This window comes from Gorilla gorilla, chromosome 18 (genome assembly GCF_029281585.2).
Source record: "Gorilla gorilla gorilla isolate KB3781 chromosome 18, NHGRI_mGorGor1-v2.1_pri, whole genome shotgun sequence".
NCBI lineage: Eukaryota > Metazoa > Chordata > Mammalia > Primates > Hominidae > Gorilla > Gorilla gorilla.
Genome location: NC_073242.2, coordinates 27,940,630 through 27,963,445, shown reverse-complemented (window position 1 = coordinate 27,963,445; position 22,816 = coordinate 27,940,630). Strand labels below are relative to the sequence as shown.

General features: G+C 45.8%; 1 protein-coding gene and 1 non-coding gene across 3 annotated transcripts in view; both read left to right on the top strand.

Annotated features, from left to right (window-relative positions):
• Positions 1–22,816, top strand: part of GSG1L (GSG1 like) — a 278,648-nt gene that overhangs the window by 59,457 nt on the left and 196,375 nt on the right. The window lies entirely within an intron of this gene.
• LOC115931186 (U6 spliceosomal RNA) lies at positions 5,962–6,068 on the top strand. The gene has a single exon (XR_004067727.1). It is a non-coding gene; the product is annotated as a U6 spliceosomal RNA (small nuclear RNA).

Below are 22,816 nucleotides of genomic sequence, written 5' to 3'. Positions count from 1 at the left end.
CTTCCTCTCAGCTCCCTCATCCCGCTCCAGCCACTGTTCCTCCCAGGACACCCCTTTGCAATTAAACTGTGGATAGGCCAAGGCCCAGATGCCAGCATCCCTGGATGCCCACACCGGCTGTTCTTGGGGCCTTGGCGGCAAGGGAGCAGCCGGCACTGAGGAGAGTGGGCAGAGAGCTACCCTCTCTGAGAGCGGAGGCCTCTGAGCTGCAGGAGGAGCCAAACTCAGCCCCCACTCACCACCCTGTGGGCTCTCTCCTGCCCCCTCCACCCTGCTGTGCACACAGGCGCCTCGGGCTGAGTGGCCGTCAGCCCAGCAGCCCCACCAGGCCTGGCCTGGTGCGTGACACTCACAGTGGGCACCAGCAGCTGTGCCGCCCGTGTCATCCTGCCACACTGACTCTTCTTTTTCTGCTCCTGGTTCCTGGCTTCAAGCTTTTCAGAGCAGTCTTCCTGCCCTCCAAATCCCAGCCTCCATCTTTCTGGGTTTGACTTTTTCCCTTTGTTGCCCCTGCTTCTGGGGTCCACGTTGCCCTGAGTGGGAAACTCCCAACTCCCTAAGGTCGGAGGAACCCTGTGGTCTGGCCAGCCCTGGCCCCTGGTTGGGTTGGGGGTGGGGATTGAGATAGAGACAGGATGGAGGAAATCAGGGAAGGCTGCCAGAGGGAATTCTGGGAAACACTGGGGAACGGACACTTTGGAGAGACCTGTCCGGCCCAGTTCTTCTCCTGTGGGAGCTTCCCCAACATCAGTCACGGCCATGCTGGCAACCACGTTTTCCTGCAAAGCCATGATTTACCCGGCCATGCTGATTGGCCACTAGAGCTGGACATGTGACCTGAGCTGGGCCAATTGGCTCCTCTGTCCTGGGTGTTTGGAGGACTCTGGGAGGTGGGTTGGCTTCTGTAGGGCTGGTCACAGGGTCAAGGGGTGGAATGTTTGAGGGAGGCAGGCATGTGTTCAGAGGAGCAGAGAGGGGCTGAGACAGCCAGAGAGAGGTTGCCCAGCTCCCATGGCTCCCGTCTCCTGCAGTCCCTGCTGCTGGGTTCAGCGAGATGCCCGTGTATCCTTCTGTGTTAACAAGCAACCATTCTCAAGCTCCTGTGAGTGGGTTCTGTCTTTTGCAGCCACTCAGCCTCCAGATAGCGCTTTTAAGAATGCAAATCAGATCACAGTGCTCGTCTGCTTGGTGCCCTCAGTGGCTTCCCAGAGCTGCAGCATTTCTCCTTAAGGCTGCCCCAGCACGAGGCTGAGCAATCTGGCCCTGGCCTCTCCCATTGCCCCAGGACTCGCTCACAACAGCCTCTTTGCTGTTTCTCCAGCACTCCAAGTTCATTCCTGCCCCAGGGCCTTTGGACTTGCTGTGCCTTTTGCCTGGGATGCTCTCCCCCTGGATCTTTTTTTGTTTTTCTTACTTTCTTTCTTTCTTTCTTTTCTGAGACGGAGTCTCGCTCTGTCACCCAGGCTGGAGTGCAGTGGTGCATCTGGGCTCACTGCAAGCTCCGCCTCCCAGGTTCATGCCATTCTCCTGCCTCAGCTTCCCGAGTAGCTGGGACTACAGGCGCCCGCCACCACTCCTGGCTAATTTTTTTTTTTTTTTTTTTGTATTTTTAGTAGAGACGGGGTTTCACCGTGTTAGCCAGGATGGTCTTGATCTCCTGACCTTCTGGTCCTCCCGCCTCGGCCTCCCAAAGTGCTGGGATTACAGGCGTGAGCCACCGCGCCTGGCCTCTTTTTTTCTTTTTAATTTGTTTTGAGACATGATCTTGCTCTGTCACAGGCTAGAGTGCAGTGGTACACTGCAAATACAGCTCACTCCAGCCCCCACCTCCTGGGCTCAAGCCATCCCCCTGCCTTAGCCTCCTGAGTAGCTGGGACTACAGGCATATGTCATCATGCTTGGCTAATTTTTAACATTTTTGTAGAGATGGGATCTTGCCACGTTGCCCAGGCTAGTCTTGAACTCCTGGGCTCAAGCGGTCCTCTCGTGTTGGTCTCCCATAGTGCTGAGATTATAGGCGTGAGCCACAGTGTCTGGCCACCCCCTGGATCTTTACATGGCCAGCTCGTCGTCATCAGGTTTGAGCTGGAAATGTTCTCTCTTGTAGAAAAGGCCCTGGTCAGCCCATCAGAGAAGCCTCGCTCGCCCTGTTATTCCGTCACAGCATCCTGTTTTATTTTATTCAGGGCACATATCACCATCTGTTGTTTATTTATTTGTTGACTTGTTTACATCTGTTTCTCCTGCTGGAATGAAAACATCACGTCTCGCACACCACTGAATCCTCAGTGCTTCCAACACAGCCTGGCGCGTAGTAGGTGCTTAATGAGTATTTGTTGATTGAATGCAAAAATGAGGCAAGATGGCCCAGAGTTAGACTGCCAGGAGTTTGGCCAGGTTTGCTGGAAGAGAGTTAAAAGCCCCATCTCGTTCTTCCCACACAGGAACCCCATTCTTGCCTATACATAGGCTGCTCTGCCCTTGTAGATGATAGTTTGAAGGTTGCCAAGCAGCGGGTGGAGACCAGGCTGCCAGGCTGCACGAAGTGGTCATCGTAGCAGAGGTGACTCAGTTCTGCCTGGGCCAACCTTGGGCCCCCTTCTGGGCTGATACATACTCTATCCACTGGGCCAGTGTCTGTTCTTTCTCTAGAGGGACACAAAATGATCTTTCCAGGAGGAACCCTGTTTGTCCTACAGCCCTTCAGTAAGGGGCTATGATTCACATCCCCCAAGATCAGAGGCTTTGACCTGGGAGAGGGCCTCTGGTCTAAAAACAAGCCCTGTTTTGGGTAAGCTGGTGGAGGAGACGATTTCATGTGTGGGTGAACTGCCTTTCGTCTGCCTCTCTCTGATTTGTTTTTGAAAATTCATTGTATTTGTTAGATGTGCCATCACACAATGGTCCCTTGACATATTTCATGCTGTAAAGAGACAGCCCCTGCCATCAAGCTGTACGCTGTAGCTGACAACACTGTGTGTCTTGTGCACACTCACGCATACACTTCCACGTGGGCACACGCTGTTGTCAAGCACACAGACGTCACAGGCTGGTGGGAGCAGCCCTGGGGTTGAAAGACCCAGGCTGGCGTTGGCTGTACCTCTCCTCCCTTTCCTGGAAAAATGATGGCAATTCTGCACTATCTATGTGAATTGGGGAAGAAGCAGCATGGACAGATAAAGTCCAGGATCCCAGTTGCCTCCCTGGCCAAACAGAAATGGCTAACCAGCCAGTGGTTTTGAGCGATGGGAGTTCAGCAAACTTTTCTTTTCCTTTCTTGTCTGCTGGTGGAGCTGCTAATGAGTAGAACGAAGCCCACAGAGGGAGGGGGAAGCAGAAAGCCTGAGCAATCCACTCCCTGAATAATCAGCCCTGAATAATTGAGAATTGACTTGTAATTACAATTGTCTCAGTGTGGAGATGCTGACGCTAGAAGATGAGGAACAGGCAAGGAGAATGGTGGGGTTTGGAAAGAGGGCGTTGACTCTGGATTGGTTCCTGGCAAAGCAATGGGGGGTCAAGGGGAAATTTTTTATTACAATTTTAAACTACAAGGTCAAAGGGCTAACACTGTTGGGGGAAGGTTGTAGGAGGAGGAGAGGAGAGATGTATCCAGGAAGGAGCAGTATTTCTTTCCAGACAGTAAACAACTGCCAAATAAACCCCAGAAATGACACTCTGAGAGTGTCTGTGGGAAGCTTAGAGAGCTGCTTGTCCGGCAAGAGGTATTGGTTTTGTTCAAGCTTCATCTGGTGCTCACTTAAAAAAATAGATTTCATTTCCCCTCTTGCACCAGTCCGGAGGGGAAAATCAGCACGTAACATCTGCCTCATGTCATCGTTTAGATGCTTATGAATAAATGGATTCTGGCAGGACTAAGCAAATAGATAGTAAAATGCAAGATCCAGTCAACTCCTGATTAGCTCTTCGTGGATTATCTGCTGGGGGATTGTCCAGAGGAAATGTCCCATCCCAGGATGGAGTCCTTCTCGCCATGCAGCAAGGTCCTAGGCTTTACTCTCTGAGGTGGCCTAACTTTTTATTTTTACTTTTATTATTTTTAGCATTATTTGGTAGAGATGAGATCTCACTATGTTGCCCAGGCTGGTCTCAGAACCCTGGGCTCAAGCGATCCTCCCAGCTTGGCCTCCCAAAGTGCTGGGATTATAGGCATGAGCCACTGCGCCCTGCTGTGGCCTAACTTTTGAGCGCACAGAATGTCACATGGGAGCAAGTAATGGTTAAGGGCTGGGTCTATGCAGCAGACAGATCTGAGGTTGAACTCATCTCTTACACACAGTAGCTAAAAGGACTTGAGCCGTGTCTCCACTCCTCTGAACCTCTGTTTCTTCCACTGTATGATGAGGAAGATGATGATTGCAGCTGTGACTCTATGCTTATCAGAAGCCTCGAGTTTCTCTGCATTTCCCAGCGTCCTTTGCACTTGGAATGGCCATGTGACTAGTCTGGCCAATGGGATATGAGTGGAAGTGGTGGGCTGAGGTGGACAAATATACTGTGTGTCCTCCCTCTACTTTCTCTCCCTCATCTGTGGTGCAGCTACACCATAAAAGGAGCCTGGATCCCTGATTCACTGCATGGATATGAGTCATTCAGGAGAAGCAGCTAAGAAAGAACCTTTAAGATTTTGAGGTGTTTGTAACAGCAGCTAGTATTAACTACCCAAACAAATACAGTAGTACTCCCTTGAGAGGTATTGTGAAGAATTAAGTTAGGGAGGCAGAGCTTATAAGAGCTTAGCTAAGTGCCGACATATAGAAAATGTTCAATAAATATTAGGTATGAGTATTAATTTATTTATGCAGCAAATATTTATAGAGTTCCCATGATGGGCCAGGGATGTGGAATAACAACAGATGCATAAAATCGTATTTTGGATTATGTATTAAATAGTGCACTCCATGGTAAAATAGAAAGAATTTGGTCCTTCTTTCCATCAGTGATTATTATTATTATTGTTGCAGCTCACTGCAACCCTTGAAGCCTCCCAGGTTCAAGTGATTCTGGTGCCTCAGCCTCCCGAGTAGCTGGCATTACAGGCATGCACCACCACACACAACTAATTTTTGTATTTTTAGTAAAGATGGGATTTCACCATGTTGGCCAGGCTGGTTTTGAACTCCTGCCCTCAAGTGATCTGCCCGCCTTGGCCTCCCAAAGTTCTGGGATTACAGGTGTGAGCCACTGCGCCTGACCCAATCATTGATTATTAAATATTAAACCCTATTATGCTCCAGGCATTGTGATGAATGGTGGGGACGTGTGGTTGAATATGTCCGTTTTCACTCTTAAATTGCTTGTAGGCTACTGAGAGAGGTACAAGTAAACATATAATTCAAATGCCAAGTGACACGTGTCATATAGAGGGACTTTTTTAAAGTGCTGGCTGTGTCATTAACTCTGTTTGGGGGAAATCGGAGAGGGCTTCATGGAGGAAGGGGCTTTTGAGTTCAGCCTTGAACGTCTGAGTAGCATTTGGGCAGATGAGAAAGCATTTCAGGTGGAGGGACTGGTCCAGAGTCATGAAGCCTTGGGTTGTTTTTTTTTTTTTAATTATTTATTGATTTATTTTTTAAAAACAAGGTTTCACGCTGTTGCTCAGGCTGGAGGGCAGTGGCGCGATCACAGCTCACTGCAACCTTGAACTGGGCTCAAATGATCCTCCTGCTTCAGCCTCCCGGGTAGCTGGGACTAGAGGTTCATGCCACCATGCCCAGCTAATTTTTAAATTTTTGTAGAGATGGGGTCTTACTGTGTTGCCCAGGCTGCCCTTGAGCTCCTGGCCTCAAGCAATCCTCCTGCCTCGACCTCCCAAAATGCTGGGATTACAGGCGGGAGGTCTTGTGTTTGATGAGCTGTGACAAATGCTTTGGTAGCTGGGGATATAGGGTATCTGTGCTAGGTAGAATAATGTCGCCCACTCCAGAGATGTCCACATCAGTGCTTGCTCTGGCAGCGCACACACTAAACTTGGAATGACACAGAGAAGATTAGCATGGCCTCTGTGCAAGGATAACACACACATTCATGAAGCATCCCATATTTTTCCATTATTCTAAGTGAAGTAACTCTGGAATAGAAAACCAGACTCTGTATGTTCTTACTTATAAATGGGAGCTAAGTTATGGGTATGCAAAGGCACATAGAGTGGTACGGTGGACATGGAAGACTCAGAAGTGGGGAGGGGCCAGGCGTGGTGGCTCACACCTGTAATCCCAGCATTTTGGGTGGCCGAGGTGGGTGGATTACCTGAGGTCAGGAATTCAAGACCAGCCAGGCCAACATGGTGAAGCCCCATCTCTACTAAAAATACAAAAAGCTGGGAGTGGTGGCGCATGCCTATAATCTCAGCTATTTGGGAGGCCGAGTCAGGAGAATTGCTTGAAGCTGGGAGGTGGAGGTTACAGTGAGCCAAGATCGTGCCACTGCACTCCAGCCTGGGTAGCAGAGTGAGACTCTATCTCAAAAAAAAAAAAAAAAAGTGGAGAGGGTGGGAGGGAGTGAGGGATGAAAAACTACATATTGGGCATGATGGACACTGCTTGGGTAATGGGGGCGCTAAAATCTGAGGCTTCACCGCTACACGATTCATCCATGTAACCAAAAACCACTTGTACCCCTAAAGCACTGAAATAAAAAAAATAAATAATAACAATAAAAATAAATAAAATCAACAATAGAAAACAAGCAAAGATGTCCACATCACAAACTTTGTAACCCAACCCGTGACTGTGTTAGCTTACGTGGTGCAAAGGGACTTTCTCAGATGTGATTACATTAAGGATTTTGAGATGGGAGGTTATCCTGGAGGATCCAAATGGGCCTGACCTCATTCCATGAGTCCTTAAAAGTGGAGAACCATGGTGGTGGGCACCTGTAATCCCAGCTACTTGGGAGGCTGAGGCAGGAGAATTGCTTGAATCCAGGGAGCAGAGGTTGCAGTGAGCCGAGGTTGCACCACTGCACTCCAGCCTGGGTGACAGAGCAAGACTCCGTCTCAAAAAAAAAAAAAAAAGTGGAGAACACTTCCCAGCTGTAGGCAGAGGGAGAGGTGTGTCTGTGAAAGAAGGGAGATTTCACATGGCTGGTTTCGAATATTGGGAACCACGAGTCAAGGCATGTGGGCATCCAGGAGAAGGTAGAAGAGGCAAGGACATGATATCTTCCCTGGAGCCTCCTCTAGGGGATGTGGCTGGGCCTACACCTTGATTTTAGCCTAGTGAGAACCATGGTGGACTCCTGACCTATAGAATTGTGAGATAAGGCCAGGCGCGGTGGCTCATGCCTGGAATCCCAGCACTTTGGGAGGCCGAGGTGGGTGGATCGCCTGAAGTCAGAAGTTCGAGACCAGCCTGGCCAACATGGCGAAACCCTGTCTGTACTAAAAAATACAAAAATTGGCCTGGCGTGGTGGCACATGCCTGTAATTCCAGCTACTCAGGAGGCTGAGGCAGGAGAATTGATTGAGCCTGGGAGGCAGAGGCTGCAGTGAGCCAAGATTGAGCCACTGCACAGAGTGAGACACTGTCTAAAAATAAAAAAGAAAAAGGAAAAAGATTTATAAGGTAAAGATTTTGTATTGTTTTAGCCATTATGTTTTGTTTGTGTTAATTTGTTACAGCAGCAATGGAAAATGAATAGAGCGTCTGATGGAGAATGTGGAGAGACCACACTAGACAAAAGGGCCAGGCAGAGTTGTGTAGACTTATTCTGGTTGAGCAGGGGGTCTCAAACTTCAGTGAGGTCCCCACTTTTCCATGTACTATTAATATTCTGTGTGAATATTAATTAATAATTATATTCTGAGAGAGAGAGTAGCCTTGTTCGTTTTAATGGGCATGATCCTTCCATAAGTTGAATGTATGTTTCTTATTTAATTAATGGAAATTTAGGTTATTTCCAGTCCTTTGCCATTAAAATAAGGTTGCAATGAATGATCTTGACCTTGTGTAATTTTGCACATGTGTAAGATGAGTTCCAAGAAATGGAATTGTTTGGTTACAGAGAATATGCATCTTTAGGAGTCCACATTTTCCAGAAGTGTTTGAGGGCACAATTCTGGTGAGAGCTAAAGGCAATTGGAGGTTCCTGAGCAGAATTCAGATATGGGTTCTACAAGTATTCTTGTGGCTGATGGTGTGGAAGCAAGGAGTCCAGAGGAGAGGCTGAGGCAATGGACCTAGAGAGAAATGAGTGTGAGTGACAGAGAGAGAGAGAGGGCGCTGTTTAGGACTGGGTTGGTATGGGTGAGAGTAAGTTGATTTTCTTGTGTGTGTTTTTACTTAAAGAAAAGTTGTTCTTTCTTTTTTTAGATATGGGGTCTCCTCACTGTGTTGCCGAGGCTGGTCTCAAACTCCTGGGCTCAAGCAATCCTCCCATCTTGGCCTCCCACAGTGCTAGGATTACAGGTGTGAGCCACTGTGCCTGGCTCTGTGTGTGTGTGTGTGTGTGTGTGTGTGTGTGTGTGTGTTTTAATCAGTACAGGAACTTCCTAAGACCTGAGAGCCTACTGGAGCCAGGTGTGGTGGTGCACGCCTATAATCCCAGCTACTTGGGAGGCTGAGGTGGGAGAATTGCCTGAGGCCAGGAGTTCAAGAGCCATTGGGACTGGTGTCCCTCACGACAAGTGAGGCCCACTTTGTGTTCACGTGTCAGGCCTGAATTCCACTCTCCATTCTCTTCTGCCTGGCCCTTTTAACCTTGGGGGAGACAATTATCTTTGTGGTTTTGCAGGGAAAGGGGATAGAAGTGTGTCCCTGCGGTCTTTAAACAAGATCTTTCTGATATTAGGTTTCTTCTAAGAAATACATGGTGACTACAGTTCTTCCTGCCCCTGACTTCCTGATTTTTGGTGCTTATATGATTTTTACAGCACCAAGGTGTTCCAACTACAATATCTCTAGTTGTTTCATTTTGGTTATGCGTTTACATAGATTCTTTACCCACCGTGGGGTTTTATTATGATTTTTCCATTCTTGGGCTTATTTTATTCTTCCTTGGTGAGCTGTATTTCAATGTCAGCTAGCTTTTTCAAGAATGGCTCATGGATACTATATTCTCCAAGGGCGTTCGTGTCTGAGAATGTCTGCCTGCTGCCTTTACACTTGAACGTGCAGTTCATCTTTTTGCAGCCTTGCTGGGATTATGTTCGTGAGTCTCCCCTGAGGAGAGCCCTGGGACTGTTTCTCCCATTCTTCTCGAGGTTGGGTTGAGACCCAGTGCTGTGTGGGATGCGTGGTGGTCCCCTGAACTTGGGGATGCTGTAGGAAGATCATGAACAGAAAATAACACAATTTTGAGGGGGAAACTTTGGCTGCCAATTTCAGGGCAGCCAGCCAGAAGATTATCTCTCTTCCCTCGTATGTTTGGGATATTTGTAACTCTAAAAATATCCATGGCAGCTGTGTACAGCTGCACAGGCTGTGCACTGCACGATTCAGGGAATGTTGTTCCTGTAAACCACAATGTGAATGGTGCTCCGTTATGTGCAATGTGGTGGCCCTGTGACCTCTCAGCCTGGAGTGGGCCTAGAAGCAGAGAATTATTTTATCTCAGTGTTTCCAGACTTTGGCTATTTTCATATCACCTTCATTAATTTATTTCTAGCCACATATTCATCTTCTACTATGATTTTTTTATTGACTCACAGTCTTCTTACAAAAATGAATGTAAAAGGGGAACTTTAGATCAAAATTGGGAGTGGAAAGCCAGTAAAACTCACCAAAATAGAAGAAATATGTATGTGCACGTGTGTGTGTGCATGTGTGCACATGTGAGCATAAAAGAAAAATAATGCCATCAAACTCTAGCTGGATATTGTGGTCTTTCTTTTTGAAACAGGAAGTATTAGGAAGTATTATCAGCAAGAGTTAGAGCAATGTTAAAGACAGGCTTGCAGAAAACTGCAAGATTACTTTCTTTTGGAAGTAATCTGAAGGGTCGGAAAGGAATTAGAGGGAGAATTGTTCCCTATGACACAATTCAGTGTAGTTTAATGCCACATCCCCCCACCATTCCGAACCCCCACAAGGGACCTGAGAAAACACTGGCCCAGCCCCCTCCTCCATGAGCTGCTTGAATATCTTGGCAACATCTCCCCTTGGTGGTTCAAGCCTTTCTCCTATCCTTATGTTACAGTCTCACCAATGCACCAGAATGTAGCTGTTGTAGCAGACTCTCCTGCGGTATCACCTGGAGTTTTTTGTCTCACAACTAAGAAAATTAAGGAGCATGGACACAAAGGATGAGGTTGCAGCAAAAGTTTAACAAGCAAAAGAAGAAAGCTCTCCTGTGCAGAGTGGGGGCCTGGAAGAGGGTTGCCATTTTTACAGTTGAATGCAAAGGCTTTTATAAGAAATGGATGAGGCCTGGGTGTCTCATTTGCATAAGGCATGAATTTCTGGTAGCTCCACCCTGTCCTCTTAGTGCACATGTGAGCCCTTAGCTTGAGTTACTGCATGTTGCTTTGTTCCCCCTCTCTGCACATGTGTCAGGGGACAGAATTTTCCATTGCGGACATGTATGGGCAAGTCATCTGTGTAGCCTTTCTTATCTGTGCGGCTGTGGGCATGTCTTAGGCAAGCCCCCATGTGCAAGTTTCCTTATCTGTGCCTGCAAGCTGTTCTTTTGCTTGAAAGAATTCAACTAAGGACCCACCCTAACTGCCTGCCTGACCAGCTTCTTCCTTTCTCCTCTCTCACTTACACCATTGGAAAGTTTAATGCCATGGCATAGGGGCTTTTTTCGAGGCTGGGCCATTCTTTGATTATATTGGGCAGAGTCCCTCTCCTTGGGCCTGTTGAGCCTGGTTCTACTGTCTGGAGTGCAACAGAATAGATAAAATCCTTCCTGCAAGTTACATTCCTCCAAATATGATTGAAAGTGGGGACTCTAGGCCAGGTGCGGTGGCTCTTGCCTGTAATCCCAGCACTTTGGCAGATTACCTGAGCTCAGGAGTTTGAGGCCAGCCTGGGCAACATGGTGAAACTCTGTCTCTACTAAAAATACAAAAAATTAGCTGGGCATGGTGGTGCATGCCTGTAGTCCTGTCTACTTGGGAGGCTGAGGCATGAGAATTGCTTGAGCCCGGGAGGTGGAGGTTGCAGTGAGCCAAGATTGCACCACTGCACTCCAGCCTGGGTGACAGAGCAAGACTCTGTCTCAACAGCAACAACAAAAAGCAAGTGGAAACTCTGGAGTTAGAGTGCTTGGGCCGGAATCCTGACTCAGGTACTAAACCTCACTGTACTTCTGTTTCTCCATTCAAAAATGGGCATAATAACAGTACCTCTTTCATAAAGTTATTATGAGAATTAGACATATGGACATTTCAGTAGCACCTGGCACATAGTAAGTTCTCAATAAACATTAGCTGTTATTATTTTCTGTAGGCAGGGACTGTAGGGACCTCATTCCCTCATACCTTCTTCTAGTTATAAGGTGGAGGATGTGGGTCCTAACTTCAGCTTAATATCTGACTCATGATGAGATCTCAAGTCACCCAAGGCCCTCCCTGGGCCATGGTTTCTGTATCTGAAAACTGAGGGTGGTGGACTCTGTGATCCCTAAATTCCTGCTTCCATCTCTAGCAGAGCTGGATAATTGTATGTCAAGGGAGGACAGAAGAAGAAGCGTGTTCTGCAATGAGCAGATCTATGCAAACCTATCCCCAAAGGCTGAGGCAGCCGAGAGGCCCAAGAATGAGGCTCACAAATCTGGCTTCTTTGAAAAAGAAATTTAATAGGAACTTAGTAACAGAAGTGATATGTCTGGTGGCTGAGAGACAGTAGCTCCCCACACCCACCCTCCAGAAAATATTCCTTTTTTTTTTTTGAGATGGAGTTTCACTCTTGTTGCCCAGGCTGGGGTGCAGTGGCACAATCTCAGCTCACTGTAACCTTGGCCTCCCAGGTTCAAGTGATTCTCCTGCCTCAGCCTCCCGAGTAACTGGGATTACAGGCACACGCCACCACACCTGGCTAGTTTTTTTGTATTTTTAGTAGAGACGAGGTTTCACCATGCTGGCCAGGGTGGTCTCAAACTGTCCTCAGGTGATCCACCTGCTTCGGCCTCCCAAAGTGTTTGGATTACAGGCGTGAGCCACTGGTCCCAACCGAAAATATCCTTTATCTAGCAAGCCTTTAGGGTAAAACCTGCATAGCTGGTCACACCTCAGGCTTTCTTGCAAAACTCATCATCACTAGGGAGGTTAGATAAGCATCTTGATGAGGGTCATCTATGCCACAGGCATTGCTTAAAGGCCTTGCTGCAGGAGTCAAACATCAGTCATCATGGGGGTTTCACTTCCAGATGGCGTCGCTCTTGCCATGCAACAGGCTGTTTTCTTACGCTCCACCCCTGGAGACCTGCCCTGACAATCTCACTCACCCACCTCTCCTGAGGTAGTCACTGGGTCTGGAGAGAAGATGCTTGGTATGGTATAGATTTATCAGCAGTGCATCGGCAATGGGAAATAGATTGGGCCCAGTAGGATTCCAAATGAGGGAGACTCGCAGCCTTTGTTGAATAATCTCCAGTCTTTGGAATACCACGATTTTGGTTTTCTCAGAATAAGTAAAACAATGAGAGATACATAGCATTAATAATTTGAATAGTAGAAATATGGGCCAGGCATGGTGGCTCATGCCTGTAATCCCAGCACTTTGGGAGGCTGAGGCGGGTGGATCACCTGAGGTCAGGAGTTTGAGACCAACCTGACCAACATGGCGAAACCTCGTGTCTACTAAAAATACAAAAGTTAGACAGGTGTGGTGGTGCATGCCTGTAATCCCAGCTACTCAGGAGGCTGAGGCAGGAGAATCACTTGAACTGGGGGGCAGCGGTTGCAGTGAGCCGAGATTGCACCGCTGCACTCCAGCCCGGGCAATAGAGTGAGACTCCATCTCAAAAAAAAAAAAAGCAAACAAAAAAAGAAATATAATGCACACAAATACTACAATCAAAAAGAGAATTTGTATGCCAGAATGAAAAAAAAAACGAAAACAAAAAACAGAGAACCTATTCTATCAGGGAGCAAACTAAAAACATCACGAAGAAAATTAAAACCCAGTTCTCCTTTAGAGACTTGTTGTAGCCAGGAAATAATTCAGCATTCAGTCCAAATTGTAGGCAAATAATAAAAGCTCAGAAACAACTGTCAAGGCTGCAATCTAATAACAGGTGTGTTATAGTTTTCTTCTGAAAGATAGTTTTTCTGTCTCCAATTCCCCTTTTCTACCAAAGAAAAATCACAGTAAGACCCAGTTTATTTGCAAAATAAATTTTAGCCTTACTGTACTTGGCCCGATTATTTGCATAAGGTGGAGCAAGACTAGCAATTGACCACATAGACTCTTTTTAAGTTGGCTTTGCTGGAACTTACATAAGGAATTTTGAATTAGACTTTTTTTTTTAAAAATTATACTTTAAGTTTTAGGGTACATGTGCACAACGTGCAGGTTTGTTACATACCAATTGACCCAGCCATCCCATTACTGGGTATATACCCAAAGGATTACAAAACATGCTGCTATAAAGACACACGCACACATATGTTTATTGCAGCACTATTCACAATAGCAAAGACTTGAATTAGACTTTTAAAGGTCTGGATTTAGGAAGCCAAGTCACAGATTCATCATCAAAATGTGCCTAAACTACCTGTATGAATTGGGTGAATTCTTTTCTTCTTGAGGTCCCAAAATATCTTGAGGTTCCTGGACCTGCTAGAAAGTGACATTCTTTATTTACCACAGGTCAGGAATCTTGCAAGGGAACCATAAGACAAGGAACTAGGCCAGTCTTTCCAGAGGACCTTTTATTGGCTCTATTAAGTCAACCTCAATTCCTCAAAGCAGAATGGTCATATCTAAAAATACACCATTCTAGTCAAAACCTTGGCATAATAAGTATTTCCAATGTGTCCAGTGGCAAAAGAAAACGTATTCTTAGTGAATGTATGTTAATAACTATATTATAATAAAATAAGAATATTCATGAATAGTTTCCAAATTATGGAGAAATTAGAGGGAAATGTAAATGTCTCCATTTTGCTCACAAGTGTATACTTTGCCCAATTGCTGTAGATATAAATAGCTCAAAAGAAAGAAAAAAAATTTTGGACTCTGAAAAACAAAACATAAAAAGAAACAGCAATGGTTCAAACAAAAAGTCATAAAAATGATTTCAGTCCTTTATTATTTCAGACCCATCTGAGTAATTCTTGTTCTGCTTGATGTTGGGTTAGCAATCCTCATAAACACATCAGCTAATTAAGAGCCCTGGACGTTTCTACTAGCCTAATGGTATCATCTCCAAAGTTATCAGAAACCTGTTATTCAAGATGACTTGTCAGGGTCCTTTCCATGAATTTCCTCAACGACACCACACTTTAGGGTTTGCAAAAAGCTTTTAGGAAAAAGAATCAGAATAAAGCAATTAACTGCATATACCAAGACATATCAGATATTTAGGAATTTCCTCCAATTTTGGGACACATATTAATAACACATTTATACAAATACAACTCAAAGAAAGTTAAACACCATTTCTTATTTGACAAAGTTTCCCATATAATTGTTTTTTTTTTTTTTTAGACTGAGTCTCACTCTGTTACCCAGGCTGGAGTACAGTGGTGTGATCTCAGCACACTGCAACCTCTGCATCCTGGGTTCAAGTGATTCTCGTGCCTCAGCCTCCCAAGTAGCTGGGACTACAAGCATTTGCCACCATGCCTGGCTAATTTTTGTATTTTTAGCAGAGGCAGGGTTTCACCATGTTGGGCAGGCTGGTCTCGAACTCCTGACCTCAGGTGATCCACCTGCCTTGGCCTCCCAAAGTGCTGGGATTACAGGTGTGAACCATCGCTCCTGGTCCGTATAATTTTAACATAACAAATAAGCCTAGTATATCTCTCTTGGCCTTTCAGGGGCCTATTTGTTATGTCTAAGTTAGTTTGGGTCAAGAAGACTTAAGTTTAGAATTTGAAATTTGCTTTTGGGAAGTATGTCAAATATCAAAGGTTTAAAACACTTGATATCAAAGTAAGAAAGCTTTAAAACACTTTATCAAAATAGGATCCTGGATGACTGCAAAATAATAGTCATTTAGCCAAAGTGATAACTCAAAGATGGCAAAAAGCAAAAACCTTTACTCTTTGATAGAGAGGAGACTGAGTTTTCCAAAAAATCCAAAGCCCTAATAAAGACAGCGTGAAACTGTCTCTCCTTCTCTCCTTTTTTTCTTTCTTTTTTTTTTTTTTTTTGAGACAGAGTCTTGCTCTGTCACCTAGGCTGGAGTGCAGCAGCACAATCTCGGCTCACTGCAACATCCGCCTCCCGGGTTCAAGCAATTCTCCTGCCTCAGCCTCCCGAGGAGCTGGGATTACAGGCATGCACCACCATGGCTGGCTAACTTTTGTATTTTTAGTAGAGATGCGGTTTCACCATGTTAGCCAGGATGGTCTTGATCTCCTGACCTCGTGATCCACCCACCTCGGCCTCCCAAAGTGCTGGGATTACAGACGTGAGCCACCGCGCCCAGCCCACTCTCTTTTTTTTTTTTTTTAATTGCAGTTGACTGAAAAGGTAAACAAAATAATTTTATCTCTTATTAATATGACATAAATTCTTGTTTAAAGGAGAAAATGAAAATTTACTTTTATATTAGTGTATTATCAATACAAATGCTAATTTTAATAAAACCCTATAAACAAATCCATCCAATTTCAGTCAGCTTTGGACCACACAGATAAGATTCCCACAAATCGTTTATAACTGCTTATAAGACTTTTTTCTACTTTTTTCTTACCTCAACTTTTAGATTCATTTATTTTTATCTATACCATTTCTCCTTCATTTTGAATCAACCTTTAAATAACCTCTAAACTAGAAAAAATTACTTTTCCTTCAGCAAAAACCACAACCTCATATCTTTTTAATAACATTTCTTAACCTAAAATACATTTTGCTTTCTTTATACACTCTGTATATAGAATTGTTTCTCTTATATCTAGTAGTTTAAATTACCATAATTTCAACTCCTAGTAAGCTTAATTTCCAGTGAAAAACCCAGGAAGTAAGTAATTTTGTACTGTCTTATATCAGTATTTGTGGATGAAAATGATTTCATAATTTTTCAGAAAGATGTTTCCTTAATTTTTTGTTTATTAACAGATATATTTAAAGTATATAAACTTAAACTTGTGTTTAAAAGTTAATATTCCAGTATCTTACCTAGAAATGACTCAGACCTTTTATGATGATCTGTTACTTTATTTAACGTGACATGACTTTAAGATTTGAAATTACTGAAAGGAATTTGAAACTATGACACGATTACCTTTTCTGTTTTTTTTTTTTTTTTTGAGACGGAGCCTTGCTCTGTTGCCAGACTGGAGTGCAGTGGCACGATTTCGGCTCACTGCAACCTCTGCCTCCTGGGTTCAAGTGATTCCCCTGCCTCAGCCTCCCGAGTAGCTGGGACTACAGGCGTGCACCACCACGCTCGGCTAGTTTTTTGTATTTTAGTAGAGACGGGGTTTCACCATATTGGCCAAGATGGTCTCGATTTCCTGACCTCGTGATCCGCCCACCTCGGCCTCCCAAAGTGCTGGGATTACAGGTGTGAGCCACCACGACCAGCCCACAAGTATCCTTTCTAACGTCTTCCCCAGTCACTCTGGGTCCCAAGTACCTACGTGGCACCCAGGGATGGCTATGAAAGGCAGGGCTTGTCTGGGTCCTGAGTTTACACACCAACTATAAAGCTCAAGGCAGAGGACAGAGCTGTGAAGATAATGTCTGACCCTTCCCAGCACAGCCAGGGGGCACAGCAGGGGCAGGGAGACCTCCACACATGTCCCCCGGCCTCACCATGGCCATTTGCTTAGAGTCTAGAATCGAATGGCTCCAAGACTTAAATTCACAGACAGAAGCAACAGTTTTATGACCTTAAAACATCCAACAGAGATAGCCTAAACCCATCTGACCATAGACCCAGGTGAAAATATCTGCATTATATTTAATACTGATAATTCTGAAGACATTTCTATTTTATTTTATGAACAATTTAAAAACTTTTTTTTTGAGACGGAGTTCACTCTTGTCGCCCAGGCTGGAGTGCAGTGGCGCAATCTCGGCTCACTGCAACCTCTGCCTCCCGGGTTCAAGCAATTCTTCTGCCTCAGCCTGCTGAGTAGCTGGGATTACAGGCACCGGCCACCTTGCCCAGCTAATTTTTGTATTTTTAGTAGAGACGGGGTTTCACCATGTTGGCCAGGCGGGTCTCGAACTCCTGACCTCAGGTGATCTGCCCGCCTTGGCCTCCCAAAGTGCTGGGATTACAGGTGTGAGCCACTGTGCCTGAACTGAGACCAATTTCATTTTAGATGGTTAGCTTCTAATTTAGTCTCCATCTACCAACTGGACCACTGAGCTCAGGGCGGAGCCCATTAACAAATAGGACCAACGAAGGAATTGCAATTTCCAGGGCCTAATACTTACAGATGTGAAAAGCAGGTCCAGCTGGAAGGCAGAACACTTAGGTCTCCCCAAATCAAGGTCCCACTTTTACACTGGATCCTGGGTCCCCCAAAAGAAAGAAGCACCACGGACAGTGCAAAGGACAGTGTACCTCACTGCAAGGACATTCTCCCCAATGCTGGTGGGTAACCCCGCACCAGTAAGTCACTTTGTGATCAGCCCATCCCCTGCAGGAGTCTTATCCCTTGGTCGCAAGTGTTTCCGTAGCCTCTAGGTATCCAAATCACACTTTTCTGTCTTTTTTTTTTTTTTTTGAGACGGAGTCTCGCTCGGTCGCTCAGGCTGGAGTGCAATGGTGTGATCTCAGCTCACTGCAGCCTCCACCTCCCGAGTTTAAGTGATTCTCGTTCTCCTGCCTCAGCCTCCCAAGTAGCTGGGATTACAGGTGCACACCACCACGTCCAGCTAATTTTTGTATTTTCAGTAGAGATGGGGTTTCACCATGTTGTCCAGGCTGGTCTCAAACTCCTGGCCTCAAGAGATCTGCCTGCCTTGGCCTCCCAAAATGCTGAAATTATAGGCATGAGCCATTGCGCCCGGCCAGATCACACTTTTTTTGTCTAAACATGCAAAGAAAGGAGTAGCCTCCCTGCGGCAATAACACTCGTTGTAAACACCGTCAGCCACCCTCAAAATGGCAGCCCTCATCAGTGACTTGTCAGCCATGGCACACGCAAAGGTCATATTCTGTCATAGTACTAAGTAATCCCTGGTACTCCCAAAAGCCTCAAAGATGGGAGAAAGCAATGCAAAAGAGAGCAGAGTTTTAGACCACAGAGAAACCTTCTCATGACTCTTGGAACCCCACAAGGAAGGCAGAAGACCCCAAAAAGGGGGTGAGTGGCACCTTTTCCTGTGTTCCTCAAGGAGTCGTGTTAGTCTGTGTTGTTATAATGAAATAGCTGAGACTGGGTAATGTTTTTTTTGAGACAGAGTTTCACTCTTGTTTCCCAGGCTGGAGTGCAATGGTGCGATCTTGGCTCACCACAAATTCTGCCTCCTGAGTTCAAGCGATTCTCCTGCCTCAGCCTCCCAGGTAGCTGGGATTCTGCCTGGCTAACTTCGTATTTTTTTTTTTAGTAGAGATGGAGTTTCTCCATGTTGGTTAGGCTGGTCTTGAACTCCCGACCTCAGGTGATCTGCCCACCTCGGCCTCCCAAAGTGCTGAGATTACAGGCATGAGCCACCGTGCCCAGCCAAGACTGGGTAATTTACAGAGAAGAAAGGTTTATTTGGCTCATGGTTCTGCAGGCTGAGCGGAAAGCATCGTGTTAGCTTCTGCTTCTGCTGAGACTGCAGGAAGTTTCCAATCATGGCGGATGGTGAAGGGGAAGCCAGCGTGTCCCATGGTGAGAGAGGGAGCTAGAGAAAGAGAGGACGAGGTGCAGGCTCTTTTTAAACAACCAGCTCTCGGGTGAACTAACAGAGCAAGAACTCCCTCATTACCATGAGGACGGCAGCAAGCCATTCATGAGGAACCTGCCCCCATGACCCAAACACCTGCCATCAATCCCCACCTTCAACAGTGGAGGTCACATTTCAACATGAGATTTAGAGGGGACAAACATCCAGACTCTATCAGGGTCTCAGGGGCACAGGAAGTCTCCTCTAGATTGATTCATTTGGCTTCAAAGATGGCAAAAGGCAGGAGGAGCAGAAGTGGAAGGAAATGGAAGAGCAAGAGCAAAAATCATGCCAACAAGACCAGGCATGGGGGCTCATCCCTGTAATTCCAGCACTTTGGGAGGCTGGGGCGGGAAGATTGCTTGAGGCCAGGAGCTCGAGACCAGCCTGAGCAACATGGCAAAACCCCATCTCTACAAAAAATACAAAAATTAGCTGGGTGTGGTGGCTCGCGCCTGTAATCCCAGCTACCCCGGAGGCTGAAGCAGTAGGATACTTTGATCCTGGGAGGTCGAGGCTGAAGTAAGCCATGATTGTGCCACTGCACTCAAGCCTGAGTGACAGAGCAAGATGCTGTCTCCAAAAAAAAAAAAAAAAAAAAAAACACGAAAGGAAAAAAATAAAAATTATACCAACAGAAAAGACACCAAACAGAGGGATCAAATGTAATTTTTAAAAAGGTGTTTCAGTCGACTGAAAAAAAAATGCCAGAAACAGGATAAAGGCCTTCCCCCATCTAGAAAAAAATTATAACCTGAATATTAGCTTTTAATTAAGCTGACTTCTGACTGTAGAGCTCTAAAAAAAAACTTCTTTCTAATTATAATTCCTCCTCAAGCCATTTTACTTTTGCTTCTGTTGCTAGCTGGGCTTCCGTCACCCAATGGACAGCCCACAGAAGCAGTGATCCTGGCATTTCTGGGGCATCCTTGTACTCACGCCATGGGCCAAAAGTGTCCAAAAGATGAGCCACACCACTCCACATAGAAGTGGCTGGCTACCCTGCGATGTCCCCCATGGGTGCTTCATTCCCTCTGCCCATTTCTTGGTCTCTCAGCTCCTGGCTGGGTTGCTATATGTTCTGCAGTGAGCAGGCCTATGCAAACCCACCTCCAAGGGCCAAGGGAGCTGAGATGCCAAAGAAAGAGGCTGACAAATCTGGTTTCTCAGAGAGAAACATTAATAGGGGCTTACAAACAGAAGTGGTGTCTTGTGGCCATGCAACAGTGGATTCCCGCACCGACCTCCAAAAAATATCCTTTCTCTAGCAAACTTTTAGGATAAAAACCATGCGTAGCTGGTCACACCTCAGACTTTCTTGCAAAACTCATGACCACTGAGGATGTTGGATAAGCATCTTGACGAGGGGTTATTTATGCTATGGGCATTGTTTCTCTATCAGGGGTTATTTATGCCACAGGCGTCGTTTAAAGACCTTGCTGCAGGAGTCAAACATTGTTCATCATGGCAATTTCACTTCAAGATGGCGTCACTCTTGCCATGCAACAGGCTGTTTTCCTGCAAGCTGAGATGCAGATAATCATGGGCCACAATCTCACAGTGTCAGCCATAGTATGCCTCCAAAAAAACTCCCCAATATCCCTGCCCCCCATTTTGATTTCTCTTTCAAAGCATGCTCTTGGAGAATGAGATAGGATAACTGAGGAGGGAGGATTGCTTGAGCCTAGGAGTTTGAGACCAGCCTGGGCAACATAGTGAGACCCCATCTCTATATTTAGAAAAAGGGCAGAAATAAGACTGAGATAAGGGGAAAATATTTGCCTTGCTTTAAACCAAACCAAACATATGGGATGACATTACAAAAATCACAATTCTTTAATTTATCAAGCTTCCCTGAGAAACTGAGTCCTTGTCCTGCACCACATGCCTCACATGTATTACCTCATTTATCTCCAGCTACCCTATGTGTAGGGCAGCACTAGCTGCTGTAACAAATAAGCCCTGAAATGTCAGTGGAGTAACAGTAGAAGTTTATTTTCTTTTATTATTTTTATTATTATTATTATTATTTTGAGACAGAGTCTTGCTCTGTCACCCAGGCTGGAGTGCAGTGACATGATCAGGGCTCACTGCAGCCTCAAACTCCTGGGCTCAAGTGATCCTCCTTCCTTAGTCTCCTGAGTAGCTGGGACTACAGGCATGCACCGCAATGCCCAGCTAATTTTTGTATTTTCAGTAGAAACAGGGTTTCAACATGTTGTCCCAGCTGGTCTCAAACTCCTGGACTCAAGTGATCCTCCTGCCTTGTCCTTCCAAAGTGCTGGGGTTACAGGTGTGAGCCACTGTGCCCAGCTAGCAATAGAAGTTTGTTTCCTGCTCATGTAACATGTCAGCACAGGTGGTCCTGGTGGATGGCAGTTCTACTCTACATAGTGTTTTGGGATGATATGGTTTGGTAATTTGTCCCCTACAAATCTCATGTTGAAATGTGATCCCCCATGTTGGAGGTGGGGACTGGTAGGAGGTGTTTGGGTCATGGGCGTGGATCCCTTATGAATGACTTGGTGCCCTGCCCACGACAATGAGTTCATGCAAGATCTGGTTGTTAAAGAAACTGGAAGGTCCTCCCTCTCCTCTCTCTTGCTCCTGCTCTCACCATGTGATACGCCTACTCCCCCTTCACCTTCCAACATGAGTAAAATCTTCCTGAGGCCTGACCAGAAGCAGAGCAGATGCTGATACCATGCTTATATGGCCTGCAGAGCCACGAGCCAAATAAACCTCATACTCTGTAAATTACCCAGTCTCAGGTATTCCTTTATAGCAACGCAAAATAGACTAACCCGGGGGACTACGCAACTTCCAAATTGTTCCATTTCATGGAGCCTTAGAGCCCTTTGCATCTAGGTGGAAGAGGAAAGAGAGAGTACACCCATTTCATAAAAGCCCTCCCCAGGAAGTGCCTCACTTCACGCACACACACACCATATTGGCAGGAATTAGTCACGTGACCCACGGCTCACATGACCCCACTGGAATGCGGGGGATGCTGGGAAATATTGTACCTGGCTGGGCTGAGTGCAATGGCACAATCATAACTCACTGCAGCCTTGAACTCCTGGGCTCAAGTAATCCTCCCACCACAGCTTTTTGAGTTGCTAGGGCTACAGGTGTGTGTCACCACATTGGCTCATTTTTTGTTTTTTATAGAGACAAGGTCTTGCTGTGTTGCCCAGACTTGTCGCAAATTCCTGGCCTCAAGTGATCCTCCCTCCTCAGCCTCCCAGCGTGCTGGGATTACAGGCATGAGCCATGGTGCCTGGCCAGGGCAGCTACTTCTTAGCAATAACTCCATACTACAGAAGATCACTTCTTTTGGTAGATAGCTAGCTGTTTCTGCCATACCTGATGTGGTAGAGGTGACAATTATAACCATTTTACAGATGTGGAAACTAAGACCCAGAAAGTCTGACCCCTGGGTCACAGAGCTTGTACGTGGCAGAGCTGAGACTTGAATTCAGGACTCTGTAAGTTTAAATCTCTTACATTTAATCACTATAATTCTAATTTTAGATAAGCATTTAGCTTCTTCAGCTTTAACATTCTTGAGAACAAAATTCTTCCCTTGATTTATACAAAATGCCCCAAATGCCCAAGCAACGTATGTCTGGAGGCCACGGTGTAGCAGTCATGATGCCAAGCGGGGTTTTAGTCTTCAGTATTTCATCCACTTGTAGAAACGATTATCCCCAGAAAGTTGACCTGCATTTTGGACTCCTGCCAGAAATCAAGGCATGGTACCATCTGTAAGAGATAAATAAATCAAAATATCATCAGCAGAGAAGTGTGTGCCATCTGCTGCCCCGTCAGTTGAACTGGCAGAGGCCTCC